A 17421-nucleotide genomic window follows, 5' to 3' on the forward strand; every position below is an offset into this window, starting at 1 on the left:
CGAACGATTTCACTCGCGTAACGACCGATATCGACGGGAAGAGGACGAGGAGGAGGCTTCTGGAATATACTTGCACCTATCCACGCGAGAATATTTATAAACGGAAATCGCTCTGTAAGACGTCCAAAGGTTAATGAGATTTTGTATTTTTCTATTGGAAACGACGGCAAAATTGAAATACAGCAGACTTTCGATTATCCGATTTAATTAGATTTAATCAATGTTCAGATGAAAGGAAAGTGAAAAGTGTGGCATTTAATTTCAGAAATTTCTGATAATGCTCACAATGAAATCAAATAATGAAGCGTATACTCCTCTAACGCAGGTTAAATGCACCTATAATATATTATAAAAAATAGATAAAGCAAAACGAACAAGAATTACATGAACGCAATTAACTGGTTAACGAATGTTTACGAAACACTGAAGAGATCACGATGTTCACGAATAACATTGGAACGTACTGGATGGCCTTATGTTATTGCCACTAAAATACATTCTTTATCTTTAAGCTCAAAACCTTATATTCCATCATCAAAAATGTTTATCGTCTCAAATTTAGTTTCTAAACTTATAGTATTTCTTTTTTTTGTGTACTTATACTTACTGTAAATATATTTCTATAGTTCTTAAACTGTATATAAACTATATAATCTGAAATTATTTACCCATAAAAATTCTTTACCCAAGTAAGTTTTTGACTGATTCAGTTAAAACTAAACACGTAGAGCAAGATATATTAGTTAGAAACAATTGACTACCGCGTTAGATAGAGACGACGTAACTGTGAAACGACGTAAAACGAGAGGACGTAACTCGGGGCCCCACTGTAGTGACTTGGTTAACCGTTTGAATGCTAAGCGGCGCGATCGCACTTCTCCGTTGTTTACATTGATTAAAAATGCCAGTCTATCAATTGGTAGAATCAATTTAAGTTTATTTATTTGTTCTCCTTTTAATTATTTATTTTTATGTTTATTATTATCTGCTTAGAAATGGAAAAATGAAACGACCGCACTATTTAGAATTTTTTACGTAAAATTAGAAAAAGGTAATTCAGTTTTTGAGCTGAAATAAAAGAAACGCGACCGCTTGACACTTTTCGACTGGATTATTGCAAAAATCCGTGGCACTCAAACAGTTAAGCGAGGATATTAAACTGTACAAATTATATAAACGTAGAATTACTCACAAGATAGATTATTTTTTTATGTTTCAAGGTATAAGCAATCGCAAAGATTACTGTTATCTTTAGTTTTTCTCGAATGAACTGAAAAAAGAGTGTCGTAATCTTTAAATTCTATTTTAGTAGTCATTTGTAAGCTAGATTTAATATAGTCTCACTCTGATAACGGGAGCATTTATTTCTGTATGTTCAGAGCGGTGGATTCTTCGAAAATTTTGCTAATCTAATTTTACTTAATATTAATGCGGAAAATGAAAATATAAATTACGCGTATATCGGAATATTCGAGAAATATAGGAAACCTATGGGTTCATGAAGTTTCCACTTTACAATCTATATCGAAAATTTAACTTTCTATTGTATTAAAAATACATGATATTTGTTATAAAATATATAATAGGTACGTTCTGCAAGTGATCAGATGCATGTATGAGTAATGTCAATTGAATACTTAATTTGAAACGTAATAAACTTTCATTGCTAAAAATAGTAAGACAAGAAGCAGCGTTGTTCATGTAATGATCGCATACATATTTATGTAATAGATATTCGCTAAGAACCAAGAAAAAACTATGATTCATTTTAGTCTGTAAAAAGTGAATCACAGGATCAAGCAAATGATCAATAGGTCATATTTAGAGAACTAATACACAGTAAATATAAAACTAGCACTAAACAGGCGCAAATTATTTTTATAATTATTATATCGTTGAATACAATCGCAGTTGTCGCGCCATTAATTTACCCACAATAATCTAGTAACAATAGTAATCCACGTAACAGTCAACTTATATCGATCTGTTTCATCCTTTGGAGTATCATCCACAGGACTACGAAATGAGACCATACAAAAATGGTACTATAGCCTGATTATTCCCAGTCTCTCTCTTGCTCTCACTTGTTTGAGTCATACTCTCAAGGAGAAATCAGCAATCGAATCATCCACTTTTATCGCATTTTTTATGATAAATATAAAGTGAAAATAATATTATCAAATTATCTAGGTAGAAATGAATAATAAAATAACAGGTGCACATACATATGTATTGGCTAGATGTAATGATAATTAAAATAAATAGTAATTACGTAAAAAGAAACATTTATTACAAGATTTATTCTAGACTTCAGAGTCATTAAACGAAGTTGAATCTTTCGTTTCAATGTGGAATACGATAGTGACCACATTTGCAGCTATAGAGTCAAGTCATCGATTTTTACCCTTAACTTTAATATTAAATAGCTTTATAAATAGTTCACACAAACGTTCCAGTATATATCCACTTATTTCTGCTCTAGATTCACTACCATAAGTGTCATTGAAATCGACGACACCACTGCTGCGACTTCTTGTCAGTTGAACACACGAGGTGTTCTGTAACCAATCGTACAAGCTAAAGAATGACTCAATGTACGAAGATTCTAAAAAAAAGATTCTGTGTTAACCCTTTCTCATAATTTTATGTGTAAACAAAGTTTATAATTTGTTTCTAAATTGTAGACAATTTGAATATAATAATAAATCTTTATTTTACATAAATTATTTTTATATTAAAAAATTTGATTTTTTAACGTTTAGTTATTATTCATAATTTTTGTTTTATACAACTAGAATGGTGAATGTGTTCTGTCCGACATGCTTCGCCTTTACCATCACAAAGGGTTACGTACTCATTCTTTTTATTTCTTTTTTAAATTGGTTCAAAGTAATTTTAAATAACTAATCACACAAAATATCCAATAACTGTTATATTGAACAACCAATAATAATTGCAAATATCAATCTCTACTACAAATAAAATAAATTATTTATTTATTTATTTATTTGTGCAACACACAAAATTTATATGACAGTTAACATGTTACTATAAAGTTCATATATTACTGTTACACATGTATATACAGTTGGTTATTCACATGATCCCAGCCGGCCAGTGTCTGAAACGAGAAGGGAGGCAAGAGGGGACGTTCAACTCGCGGCGCTCGACCCGATAGTAATGGCGAAATTAGTTTCGGCACGTCTTTGTTACTGGCCGAGCTGCAAGCTGAGGTGAAGCGAGCGACCGAATCCCCTTGCCTCTCTTCACTTTTGAGCCACAGGCGGGCTGGGATCAACCTGGAATCCGGAATAACCAAGTGTAACTGTATAAACAAATAAATAAAGAAATAACTAAATATATAAATACAGCAACAGATATTGCTGATTCAAAATAACTATGCAATCAATGTGATGTCTACTTTGTTAAGTAGAGCACTACCAGATGCATACTCTTTAAACTTTCGATATTGATGTGCTAGAAAATGGAACCTTACGTGAGCAACTTTTATAGGTAAATGTTCGACACGCTTTTTCAGGTAATGCAACTATCTTTTTAATTGAATCATTGGTTAGAGCACCCTATGGAAAAAGAGTATGATCAAATAAACTGGCAGCAAAGTGAAACAGAATACCGTACAAGTCTTGCGTAGTTCCAGGTGTCCTGTACATTGTATGAACGAATAGAAGTATGCAAGCTTGTATTGACAGACCGAACAGTCTGTCACAATGGAAGTGATATCTGATGGACTAAATAATAATAAAATAGTTGTTTAAGTATAAAGTACTATAAATTCAACTCCTGTGTAATATATACATACATATGTATATTGCTTAATCTTTAAATGCGTAATATTGATATTCGATAAAATATTTATTGTTTGTTATATTTCTTTTAAAACTGCATTACGGTCGAAGAAAAATAACAATTGCTTTAGAAATCTTCAAAGTATTTTGAGATTCGTTTATATCCTATACAGATAGAAAAGAGTTTCAAAAAATGTTTTTCATTGTTTTCTGACACAGAGATTGACTATTTCAAGTGAATTGATTATTTTCGATAAAATCTCGTTCATAAGAACTGAACCGAGAAGGATGCATAAAATATACGTGTATCTCCATTAACCTCTCGTTTTACGATTTTTTTGCGACTGACCAGAATTACTTTATCACTACCAATTTGCCAAGAAGATGGCGAAGGAACTCAGGTAACTTCAGGTTAAATACGTATAGACAACAGAAAAGTAGTATCTTATTTTATCTTTAAAAGGAGCTGAATAATTTAGACATTTATTGATTTCTGCTTAAAATTTTCATAACGACTGCGTGCGTTATAAGGTACGACTTTAAAGGAAACGCGATTCGCGTACTTAGCAAACTTGACACGAATAGGCAATTACATTGGAAATATTTCGAACGGGAAGCAATTAGATCAACCATGAAAGCGATTATTATTTTTATCATGAAAACGATGATTCGGTGTTCAACCGTTTCAGCCTCGGATTATTATGAGTGTTTATTCGACGTACGAATTTGGCGCCGATTTTAATGCAAATCCGAATCTGCTCATGGCTCGAGATGATATTGTTTATTCGATCATTTTCCAGGCTTGAATCGCGGGAAGGAACAGTTACTGACGCCGGAGTCTCGAGCACACAGATACTGGTTATCTGTCGATTAGGACAATAAATCTCAAAGGAATGATCGTAAATGCGTAACATGGCAATAGTCTTTCATGAATTACGGGCGATAAATGTTCCGCGCCGCTTAAAGAATATTACTGCTGGCAAGTATTTATTATTATTGATAACAACAGCCGACGTCTGCGAATAGTGTATTCGTGTACAAGTTTTCACTGCGTTCGATTAATTGTCTTAAATTATATTCCAACCATAATTTGTAGAACGATATAATTACTTCGAAAAACGTTGCTTCGAGATGTTAAAGATAGAAGAACGGATTGAGTGAACAGCTGTGGTCAATTGTTTAAATAATTGATTGAAATTGTTCATAAATTTTAACTCATATAAAAGCACGTTTGATATTATATAAAATCCTTTTATATAATAAATATTTAACATTATATCAAATTATTTCTTTAAGCAATAATACTATAAAACTCCATGGCTATATAATGCATGGTGACCGCACTCAAATAATGTGTTTCGTTATGTATAAATAATGTAAATTATCCACCAAAAAATTCGTTCCATACTCTGATACGTGGATTATATTATTATTTATAAGCAAGAAATCGTTTAAATTATAGCAGCGCCATCTATGAATTTTCAAGAATTTCAGTGGTTCTATTTCATTCTTTATAAAAAGACGACAAATTCTTGCGCATAACATTTTTTACTACGACTATCAGTTTTCAAGTTATCTTATAAAACGGTTTCCTCATCCCTAACTTAGGGGGTTATGTCTATCTTATGAGCATGAATATGAGCAGCTATAAAAAATTTGTGTCGAATATTTTTCGGTGCTCTATATGTCCACTAGGTTCCCATCGTGTTTCGTTATTTGCCAAAAAAATATCATTTTCGTTGAAGTTATTTTTACGTAATACATAAAAAAATTTAATTTGATACCTTTCAAATTAAATTTACCTATTTAAACAAGCTTGTACATCTTCCAATTCCGAAAATACTGTCAACCAAAGTCGATAACTTCGTTTAATTTTCAAAATGAAAATGAAAAATTCGAGAAAACTTAAAAACATAATAAATACTACATTACGATGCAAATAATTGTTATCACCCTACAATTTTCACAGCGTTATTCAGTCATTACAAAATGGAAAATCATAAATTTCTATTTGTTATTCGGAACTGTGTCGGTTTCTTTTCAAGCAATTATAAAACCTTCTTTTCAAATCGAGACTCTGCAATTTCCTTATTATACCATTTTGGGATAACTAGACAATAACCTATTGACGACACGGACGGAATGCACCTAATTAAAAGTCCCGTTCCGTGTATGCAACTTCCAAGAAACCATTGCCGTCAAACTTTCCGGCAATAAGAATAATTTCCACACTTGCGCACAATGAAGTACCGTGCACCCCCGCCATAGCCTAGCTCCATTTATGATAGGCTAGCCCGAACCTTCTTTGGCCACCCTGGCATGGCCACCTTAATGCTTCAGCGCCACAATGCATCCCACACACCTATACGCCAGCAGAGTGTTGGTTCAATTTTGAATCAACCATTCGTGAAATCTTCTTCCTTTGCTCAGAATTCGAGCAGAGACCAATCACCGAAAAGCACCTTCGCACTATTTCTGTCACAGTTGGCTATTACTCAAATTAATTCGTGTAAATATTTATTTACGATAAATTAACCGATTAAACTCTTCTTAGAAGCGACATTACTGGAATGATTTATCTGATTTATCTTTGTAAATTATTTTTATGGAACGTTAATGTGTTCTCTTCAAAATTTGTGCAGATAAGCTCGTAGACATAATGAGATGAAGCATAGTAACAAATTCAAATTTCTATTTTTTTGTCGTAACATATACATTACGTAATACATTATTTAATACATTTTTTAAGCAAATGATTTCATCACTTGAAAGCATATAAACTACACTTGAAATTTTTTATGAAGCAAATAATAGTTTCTATGATAATCTATAAAATAAATTTTTCAACCCCATCCCTAGAGAATTGGTTTCATTCTTTCAATACGGATTACTACATCACATTAACAGTAATGACAATTAACGTGTGTCCATTTATTATTGTGCCTTATTAGTCAAATACTTCATCCGTATAATAATTACTCGTTATTCGTAACAAATTATTGTAGTTGTATACAGTTATTCAAATCTTTTATCTCCGTTTATCCTCCAATTCGACATATACATACGTGTTTCTCGGATATAATGATTAATTTGATGATGCATTTACCAAAGAATAAACGGCTTTTTAGAATTATGCAATACTGTGTAACAAGTAATGATACTAACGTAACACTACGCAAGATGAACAAGATACACGCGTATTATTGATTCTCATACACAGAACAACTCTAGACGCGTCTGTCCATATTGACAGTAGATATTTGTAAATGTTTGCGTAATTAATAGAGATCGTTTAAGCTGTACAAATCTAGTTGTGCACTCACTCCTTAATTTACGCAGCATTTCTTATACATACTAGGTCTCTTTTTCATGCGATGAAAAGTATCCTCGCTTGCATGGTACTTTTTATTCATAATTGAAATACTCATTAAATATTTTAAACAGTGACGACAATAATTTTGAACCAATTAAGATAAGAAAAGTTGAACCACTGTAAAGTACAATATTAGACATAACAACAAATAAAATTTGATATTTTTTCTCAGAAACCATTTAAGCTATTACAATTAAAACAAAATTACAAAGTTAGGGAAAAAAGTAATGTTCTTACAAATGTTAAATGATTCGGAAACAAAATGGTTAACTTCTATAAATAACAATTCACCAAATATTCGTTAATTAACATCGTTATCACCGTCATCGCATCATCAGTCATGCACAATCAATTTGTACTTGCATGCCAAATGTACGATCTGTGTTTAACTCGTTAACGGACGATGACGAATCCACTAATCATTATCTCAAACCAATCTTTGGTTTTCTTACATACTGACATGCAAACCTTTCTATTATATTATATCATAATGTCAATAAAAATTTAAATAAAATTATAATTCAATTCACCGTGCGAATAAATCCTTCTGACTTATTATCAATCTCTTTTATTTTTACCAGTGTTAATGTATCTATCGAAATGTTTCCATTTTATGATCGATGAATCAAACTATCCACAGATTAATATCCTTGTCATTGACTTTGTTTTATAACTCCACCTCTGATCTATTTTCAAAACTTTGAAATGTTCTGTTTATACCCGCTTTAATGAATCATTTCCAACGACTAATGTGTATTATTTGCGAATAATTAAACCTTTGCGAACGAAACTTGTTAAATTTATAAAATTTTTTTCCATGAAATACTGAATTATATATCTAAGTATTGAATGCTGATAAAAAAAACCAGATATCCCTGGTTACTCGAATTAATTAATCCTTTGCGGACGAGAATTTTTCAAACTTTTAAAAACTCGTTCCATAGAAAATTGAATTATGCATCGAAATCTTAAATATAAGAGAAAAAGGAAACCACGCATCAATCTCACATCATTTGAATAATGAAATTATTCATTCGGAACTATCGATTTTAGATACGAAGACTCGAAGTCGTCATTACGGCGACATTTGACCGCAAAACGTTCAATTATCCGTTTTCAGCTTTCGATTTGAAATATTCAAACTCGAAATCATCCATGAATGGTCACAACAAGGCTGATATTCGCGTATCTCTTTATCATTATTATTAACACTACATTTCCAGATATTTACTATACAGTTTGTTCTATTATCCTTAGAGAAATGGATATTCGTTCATTTAGATCTTGGAAATTAGAGGTCTGAAAGTAGATAATTAGGATACACATTTGCGTGACTGTATCAATCAAAATGGACCCAAACATTTACCAAATAATGTTTATAAAATTCAATGTGAATCAAATTGAATAAACGTCTGTTAGAACATCAAATAAGATTTCCTATTTTCCGCAAAATCTGACACTTCATATTGCACGACCTAATATGTACGCAACGCGCGCGGCACTGAGTGAATTACATGCTTCCTTTGCGTGTGCGCACCTCTGCGGATAGAACACGCACTTGAAAAATTAATGGCGATGATATATCGCCGAAGATATTACGAAAATAAACATTGCCCGAAGACTCGTTCGCATTCCATCCCACTGATATAACAATAAATAGCTCTAGAGGAGCGTTATCGGAAGGCAGAACGACATCTAAACGGTGAAAACACGATTACGTCTGGTGCATCTGGTTACGCATTTATTGCGTTTCTGACCCCGATGTCGGAGTGGGTTGCACATCACCCGGGGTGTTGCCAAACTGCTAGTGCAATTGTAGGAGGACCGATTTTATGAGCAAAGATGTAGATATAGAAAAGATATTTTAATTTATTTTTGAGATATGAAAGTTATACGTTTCAGGTAGAGAAATATTATGTTGTAAATATGATTATAGTATGAAAAGTGTATTGAAAGAAGTAGAAAACTGGAAGAGCAAAGGCAAAATGACGGGTACACAATGATACATTCAATTGTAAGTATTTTTAAGAATAAATGTGATGATTAACATGATTGCAGGTTTTAGAATACGTTATTTGTTTCGATAGTGGAACTATTATATTTAAGGACTGCTTCCAGTAAATGAAAGCAAGTGTTGAATTGAGAATACTTTTGAAAATAATTTATAATAATCTGTGATTCAGTACATGCAATAATCTACATTTTTTGTTGTAATAGTATTAGGATTTTAATCATTATTTTCGTTGACGATTTATACAACTTTTAGCAACCAAACATTTGAATACTGAATTCGTAAATCGAATGATGCATTCAAAAAAAATATTTAACCCTATTGGCATTACATTTGAATTTTTAATGAGCTTATAAATTATACGATTAAAAATCAGAATGTTGTTAAATCTTGAGAAATACCACTACCCTTCTTCTGAATTAATTTATTTTTCGTCGGGAAGTCTTGTAATTAAAGTTCACGTCGAGTACCGTTCGCAACTATTTGAGCTATAGCGAATTTTAACGGTACTCGAATAACAAGTTAAGATAGTCCGCGTGCAGCGTCTGTTTGAGTTAACTTTTAATAGGTCCTTGAAAGACGAGTGGACTTTCTAGAATTTCCAGGTTTTTAATCTTTAATCAAATGCAACTATAATCTTAATTATAACATGATAATTCTTTATCGAAAATGCGGTAAATTCTTTCAGGCATGGGACAGAAACTGAGGAAAATACGCAACTTGGATTTTACAAGTTACGTAATTCATATTTCTTATGTTACGTATTTTTTTTACATTTTTACACGTTTCGTATTATGTATTTCGTACTTTGCAAATAGACTGTGGAACTGTGTGCAAATTTACATTTTTATGGATGACTTGAAAAAAGGAAAAAGAAGTAAGATTTTCTTCTTCCCGCTATTGCTGTCAGTGAATCCAATGTGGATTTAAAATTCATTAAATTTAATTAAACCTCACGTGCTACAAATTTTTGAAGATTTTTATACGCCAAAAATACATGATTATCAGCGGTTCTAATCACATTGAGATTATTCAAATTTTTGTAGTAATGCAAATATATACGAAAAAAGATTTAAACGGTATCAGATCAAAGTGTACAATTAAAGTAATAATAAAACAAGAGAAACTCATTCACTAGCAATACTTTTTGCACTTTTCTCGAATAGGAAAGTAACATTAAAAAAATGATCAAGTAATTAGGTTGCCTCCAAGTCCAAAAAAATTTGAAGAACATCGCAGACGCATAAAATATGCATTTTAAATCTAATTAGTCGGGGCAGCGACAAGGTTCAACTCCTTAAGGCTCGAAAACTTTATTAATTCATTAATATTCAAAAATACGTTTCACTTTCCATACCTGCACAAAGAATTTTTCGCAAAAAACAATCAAAAGGGATCAATTTTGTCTTGAGAATTAAATGGAACCAAAACTAATTACTATTAACTAAATTAGCATTAACTAAGTGATTCCTGTTTCGAAGTTTGTGAACACTATAATATACCGAGAAAATTTGTGTTTATATTCACCTCTTGCCCTCTAATTTATTTTTCAACTATGATCGATGCAACTACTTTGTCATTAATAACTTATTGGAGAAAAGAGAATTCTAGGCGTATTCTATGTCTATGTTCCCTCTAAAGTATAACTGATAACAGAGGAATAATATGAAATGATATTACAAAGCAGGGGGTTAAGAAAATGTATGAATCATTCAAATGACTCTTACCGTTCCCAACGAGAAAGCGAAACTCTGTTCACCGAGGGACATCATGAACGTCAGATAACCCAACGCAAAAAGAGAACCAAATCGCAAAATGAATTTCGCACGGCGCAAGGATATCGAATCGATTCGCGTGGTTACCCGTGCATCCGCTGAAAACACTGACATTAACATTCGTACAGCCATCAGTAGGTCATTACAAACCCAGGAATAAAAATTGTATACCTCACCTGTTTTAGCAATTTCAAATAAAGATAAAACTTTTACTGTTCCTCTAGCATCTTATAATTCTTTATATAACACGATTATTTTCTAGTCATTAGTTACAGTATTACTGATGACTCTAGTTTATTTCTGTATAACGTATACAACATGTAGAGTAAGACATAAGTACACTTTTTTCTCTATAATCTATTATATTTGATATTTTATTCTATAGCTATAGGTGATCTAAGGATCATCTATTTCAAACTTTTTTCAGTTAGTATCCAGCTTTTGCAGCATACTATTTGTAACGGTGAAAGTAATTAAATTTTGTAGTTCGTAGACGTGAAGGTTTTAGCCCCGGAAACTTTGCTTGGTATTTGCAAGTTGAAAAGCAAAATTGCTTGATTAGTTTGCACTTGCGTGCAATTTATATACGAAAGACACTCCCAAAAGTATACCTCAATTAACATTTTGCATTCCAATGGCCACTTCAGTTAATACATAACAAACTATAAAATTTAATATTTAATATTAAGCATTGAAGAAATATTAAAACAAAAACACCTTTGATCTTTAATTTATGTACGATTTCTAATAACGTTTGTTTGTATAATGCATCAATACATGAAATGTTAAAAGAAAAACAGCTTTACGCCTTAATCTACGTATGATTTCTCGTGAAGTTGCTGTCAAAACATGTCATCCGTGTCACATCCGAAAATGTTGAATATTTTTAGTGAAATACTTCTGGAGTGCAAAGAGTTAACTACTCAGAGACTAACATGAAATAAAGCAGAAATAAATTTTAGATGAGTATTAGCATAAGAAAAGTATATAACGAGTATACTTGTTAAATGGCAAAATCTTGTGTTACGACGAGTATATTATTTAAAGTAACGAGTATATGAGTATATTATTTAAAAATCTCTAATTATGTGCGCAATAAAGTTAAACAATGAAATGTATACTTTGTTAAACGCAGGGAAAATACACCTATAATATATTCGAACGAAAAAATATAGTAAAGCAAAGAAAAGTTATATGTTTATCTGAAGAAATAAATAATTCATTGTTGAAAAAATTAGTACCATTTTGAGTTTTAAGGTGACGCATATAATCGTTGAACGCAGTTAACTAACTAATTACTTTTCTAAGTAATTGACTTTTTATGTATTTTTTTCCATTCATATGCAATCTATATATGTTTTAGTTAAGTAAATAAATAAATGTTTATAATAAAATTACAAAATAAAACAGTCATTTCATTACAACTTAATTCTCTATTGTAACAGCCACACACTCTGTGTTTGACGAGTATACTCATTGTCGCTTACTTTTTGCGACACATTCTACGTATACACACACACTGTTCAAAGAGATCGTGACAGCTAACTAATTAACGGAGTTATTCAACAGAGGAGAAGACAAGACATGCTGCGATTGATATTTCGCAGGCAGCTCGCGCGACGGATAACATCTTCTCCCGGTTCGGTGGTGATTTGCGATTAGTATACTCGTCCGGTCTGGGTGAAACGTATTCGAGTCGAGGTCGCTGTGACGCATTGAATACGTTTCGCGTATTCCGTTCAAGGGACTAATGCGACGCGTTCATTTGCTACGCCGCGAAAAAGTTCCCAGGAGAGAAGAAAATGGGCAATTTATCATTTAAATGAATGGTCCGCACAGACTCATGATATGGTATCTTTTAAATTGACTCTTAACATTTCGTTACGGGTCTGAATTGTTCCCAATCGATTTGCAATATTAAGTGCTTGACAGTCAAATGAAATAATATTTGATCAAATAAGCGTGAATTTGTTGATTGTATTACGAACTGTATTATCGAAATAAGAAACGGGTTTATTATTCAATGAAAAGCTTCACGTTGGACTAACCTTTTTGTCCTTTTTATAGATCACTAGTATCATTTATCAGTATATTATTATTTATAGACCATTAGTATACCACTAGTATCGGAAGATTAATAAGTAAATATTATAGTAAAAATAATAAAATTTCATAAGTGAAAGATATTGTTTTATGTTATATCTTTTTTAGATTCCTAATTAACAACGTTCGAGTTTGCAGAACCGAACAAAGGATTCATTAATTTATGGAAATTTGTGATATAATTTATTGATGCAACCAATGTTGCATGAAATAATAATAATTCAATCGAATCAAAATTTACTCCTTACTCAAAATGATTCTATTAGCTTTTGACAAAATAAGGCGCAATAAACAAAGATAATTCACTCGAGAGAATATATACAACAATTTGCCGAGAATAATAAAAGACACGATCATCGGAACAAAGCGTATGACTAACAAAGATTCCTCCGACAAATTGACTTAGATAAACAGCTCGAATAATGCCTATCTGTGACTCACATTCGGGACTGCATTTCAACCGTTATTGAGGAAGGTAAGTATTCTGAGAATTAGCAGCTGTTATTTTTTTTTAGTCACCCGCCTCTTGAGTGTATCGGAGACGAGAGTGAGAAGCATTGAGTTTAAAAGGAATGGAAGGGAGGAAAGTACGACCAGTTTCGGGAATAAGTGGGGATAACTACGCGTCAATTAGGCGGGAAAAATGTATCTGTTAAGCGAGCATTACTATGCATCGCTGATTTTTTTTCTACTCGATCATATGGACGAGGTATATTACGATCTTCTTTTCTTCTTTCTTGAGGCACTGAACAAGACGTTACGTACAATTATTATAAGCACATCTATATAAGTAACAATTAGACTGCACATATTTATACGTGAACTACTTCAACAAACTAGAGTGGAAGAGAAATTCCTTCTGCCTATTAACAATTGTATCACATTAACAAAGCTCAAATAAATACATAAAATTACGGAATATATTTAGAATGTTTGCTGGATGTTTAATATTATTTCTTTAAGATTATATTGCATAAATGACGATATGAGTGCTCGATATTTTACGCGATTAAAGTTAATACTAAAATAATATAATACAAAGAAGAAAATAAGTTATGAGATATATTATTACATACTTACAATAGTTCGAGTTATTTTCATAATATATTCATACATTATACAGACAGGGGTTACAACTTGGAAACACAAGAGGGCATGGAAACGTGGCATCAACGTTTAAGTGCCATTACTAGATACTGATAACCACATTACAAAAGGTGGGAGCCTAGTTTCTCGTATTATTAACCTGTTAAGGTGCTCATTGTCGGAATCGCTTGTGCATACAAAGCGATTCCCTACGCGTTCCCAGGCACTTACATTTTAGTTACAAAGTCGTTAATAGTAGGCGACTAATTAGAAACCCGTTGAAACCACAAGCTTCAACAATGCCGATCAACCAACGTGCTCCGTGATCACAACGCGTGAATCTTTAAAAATTATATTAGAATTGTAAATATTTTTAAAGGCCGTCTTGCACCAGGAAAGATTCCGTGAAAGCTGGATCGCCGGTGAATTATTCAACGCAAGAAACGACCCGAGATTGATCCCCGCACAACTAGATGCAAACGAATCCAATTTGTAACTTTTCATATTGATAGACAACCGAACCTCTTAATATGGTAATAGTAGAAACATTCAAATGATTAATACACGTTGCTTTTAACACCTACTGATCAGTAATTTTAGCCGAAAATTATTCATTTAACACGTTCACTACCAGCGTTTATCGTCGGTGACAATCTCCGCAGTTGTAATATTCTATTCGACTCAGCACATCTTCTAAACAAAATACTGAAGAAATGAAACTGAAACGAGTCATTGAATCCCCAAATATAATGTCGTAGCTTATAACTTTAAATAACAATATTTATAGGAATAATTTAACTGTCTTTATGTAAAATACAACATTGCTGTCGTCACAAATATGTGACGCTGGTAACGAACGTGTTAAATTTCTATGTGCATACGTCACTTTCATAGTACATGTTGAAATGTTTAAAACAATTTAATCTAATAGGTACGGTATGAAACACTTTTATAAAGACCTATATTACCTTCAGATAAAAATCAATAAAACAAAATATAATTTAATTCGTAAAGAGTTTGAGTTATGGAAATATGAGTTAACTCGCAACCAGTCAGCAAGGTGTTGATATCTATCGAAACTAGATGACAAAATGAAATTAATCTATTCGTGCAGAATAACGAGTCAGATTTGTGGTACATTACATACTTAAGTCTGTGCAGGAACGAGTCAAACTCATTCCGTACTACATAATCTTAACACTACATTTACGAAACCCGTCAATTTGATACATATTGAATTTTTTAAATAAAATGTAATGTGCAATTATACAAATACATATTGCAATTCTTTGTTCTTGAAACTGTATTTTCCGTGATCTATATAAACAAATATGCAGTTTTCTAGGAACGACAGAATAAAATGTAGAATAAATTTCTATAAATCTAATGTTAATATACTTAACGCATTTTATCCATTATGTACACAAAATGAATGCTGCGGGAATGGGTTAGAAACACGATTGTAGAAATCGAAAATTAAAATCGAAAATTAAAATCGAAACTTACTCGAAACAGAATTCGATCTACATGAATTATAAAACAAAATTTTATATTGCTGCTTTATCTTAGCAGTATGTTAATTAATACTTTTAGAAGATAGGTACAACGTGTCAAAATTAATAAGAAGAATGATTATTTCTTTGAGAGTGTATAAACGAACTATGCAGTTTGTGATTCGAATAAAAATTAATTAAGTGCATAAAATGTCTAAAAAAATTTTCTATAAATAAATCAGATTTAAATCTAATAATTTTCCATGAAATTCTTAATTTGAATCTTCATCCAGCTAAAGTGAAAATATACCAAAATCTAGAATCGTTTATATTCTCCCCACAAACGACTTAACAGAACTTTCATTTCATATGCACATAGTATTATCGACACACGACTTATTCATATTTTCAGTTGAATGTATCCGTCGTACATGCATAAATGACGTGGCATGCGAAATATGAAAATTTGTTCCACTTGTTGCCAAACGTCTTATATTGAAGTTAAAAAGCAGTTCAATATTCTTCAAAATTAGGCTGAGAATTTCGAGAATACGTAAAATGATGTATGAAAACATATTTATTTAACAATCTGAAGATTCGAACAGATGTCATTTAACTTTCAATTTATTTCACATAGCCGAACAAAAGAAATAATGATAATTATTAATTATTAAATTCAAATTGTGCGTAAAAACTACCGTGTAAATAGTGGTCTAATTTACCGCGTAAAGAAGAGACTCCAGTAAAAATGTGCCGCATAAATCGAGAATTATATAAAACGTTAGGCGTGAGATTTCGCGAATCATTTATGGAAATGTTATTTCCCACCTTGCATGGATCTTTCCGCCGGAACTTACGATTTACGATGGTATTTCCAGGGAAATGCAAGTTTCATCCTTTCACTTAACTCGCTTAGGTAGTAAATTCCAGCGACCATTGATGACTAACAGGTGGACCACGCTCATTACGAAGATTGCGTTCGCTGTATAAGGTGCAATGTTTCATAGGTATTACGAAATGTTAACGAAGCTTTGTGTCAGCAATTTCAGTCGTGAAAGATAATTGTAATCTCCGCAGTCGAATAGTTCTCTACAAATAGGTTGGGGCTCGGTGTATGTACGCCTTTCCTAGCTTAAGCGTGTTTTACAGCAATAAAAAATATTTTACACCATAGGGGAAGGTGGTTGGTACCATAAATTTCTAGAATCATAATTAAAACATGTAATAGTGGGTGGTGGAAAATAACTAAAATTAATCCTTGTCTAAATTGGTTTACTATCTACTAAACGACGCTAAACGAAACATAGAAAATTTTGTAAACTTACGAGGCAACCAGATGTTCATGACTATTTCTTATCGTGAGAATTAATATATTTAATAAAGGCAATTATAATTTTCGTCAACTCACAATCTACTGGTTTCTGTATTATCATTCTTGAGTTCATCGAATAATTTCAAGTAAATTCGATCGGGAATTTTGATTGGAAAATTTAGATTTGGAAATTCAAAGTTAACAGATAATAGATTCAAAATCTTAAGCATATTCTGAATGATCAAAAAGAGATGTTTCATTTCAAAACTTACAGCAGAGCCATATTTGCAAATTCCTCTTTAATTCTTTAGAACAGGACTTTTAAGATGCAAATCTGTTAGATAATGCGAATGGAAAAAATTCGATTCCTTACAACCGTCATACTGGAAAGAGACTTAAGAAATGATTGGTGAGGCCCGGTGCAGAGGAGCGAGTTTTGTCACGCATTTCAACTGTAAGGTG

At 32.0% G+C, this 17421-nt stretch overlaps 1 protein-coding gene and 1 long non-coding RNA gene across 7 annotated transcripts in view; both read right to left on the minus strand.

Annotated features, from left to right (window-relative positions):
• Nucleotides 1-17396, minus strand: part of LOC143174789 (uncharacterized) — a 63847-nt gene extending 46451 nt beyond the window's left edge. Inside the window, exon 1 of the long non-coding RNA XR_012999141.1 lies at nt 17232-17396. This is a non-coding gene — a long non-coding RNA (uncharacterized LOC143174789). The remainder of the gene's footprint in view (nt 1-17231) is intronic.
• The window catches only part of KrT95D (phosphofurin acidic cluster sorting protein KrT95D), a 104032-nt gene that overhangs the window by 83347 nt on the left and 3264 nt on the right, over nt 1-17421 (minus strand). The window lies entirely within an intron of this gene.

This window comes from Nomia melanderi, chromosome 8 (assembly GCF_051020985.1).
Source record: "Nomia melanderi isolate GNS246 chromosome 8, iyNomMela1, whole genome shotgun sequence".
NCBI lineage: Eukaryota > Metazoa > Arthropoda > Insecta > Hymenoptera > Halictidae > Nomia > Nomia melanderi.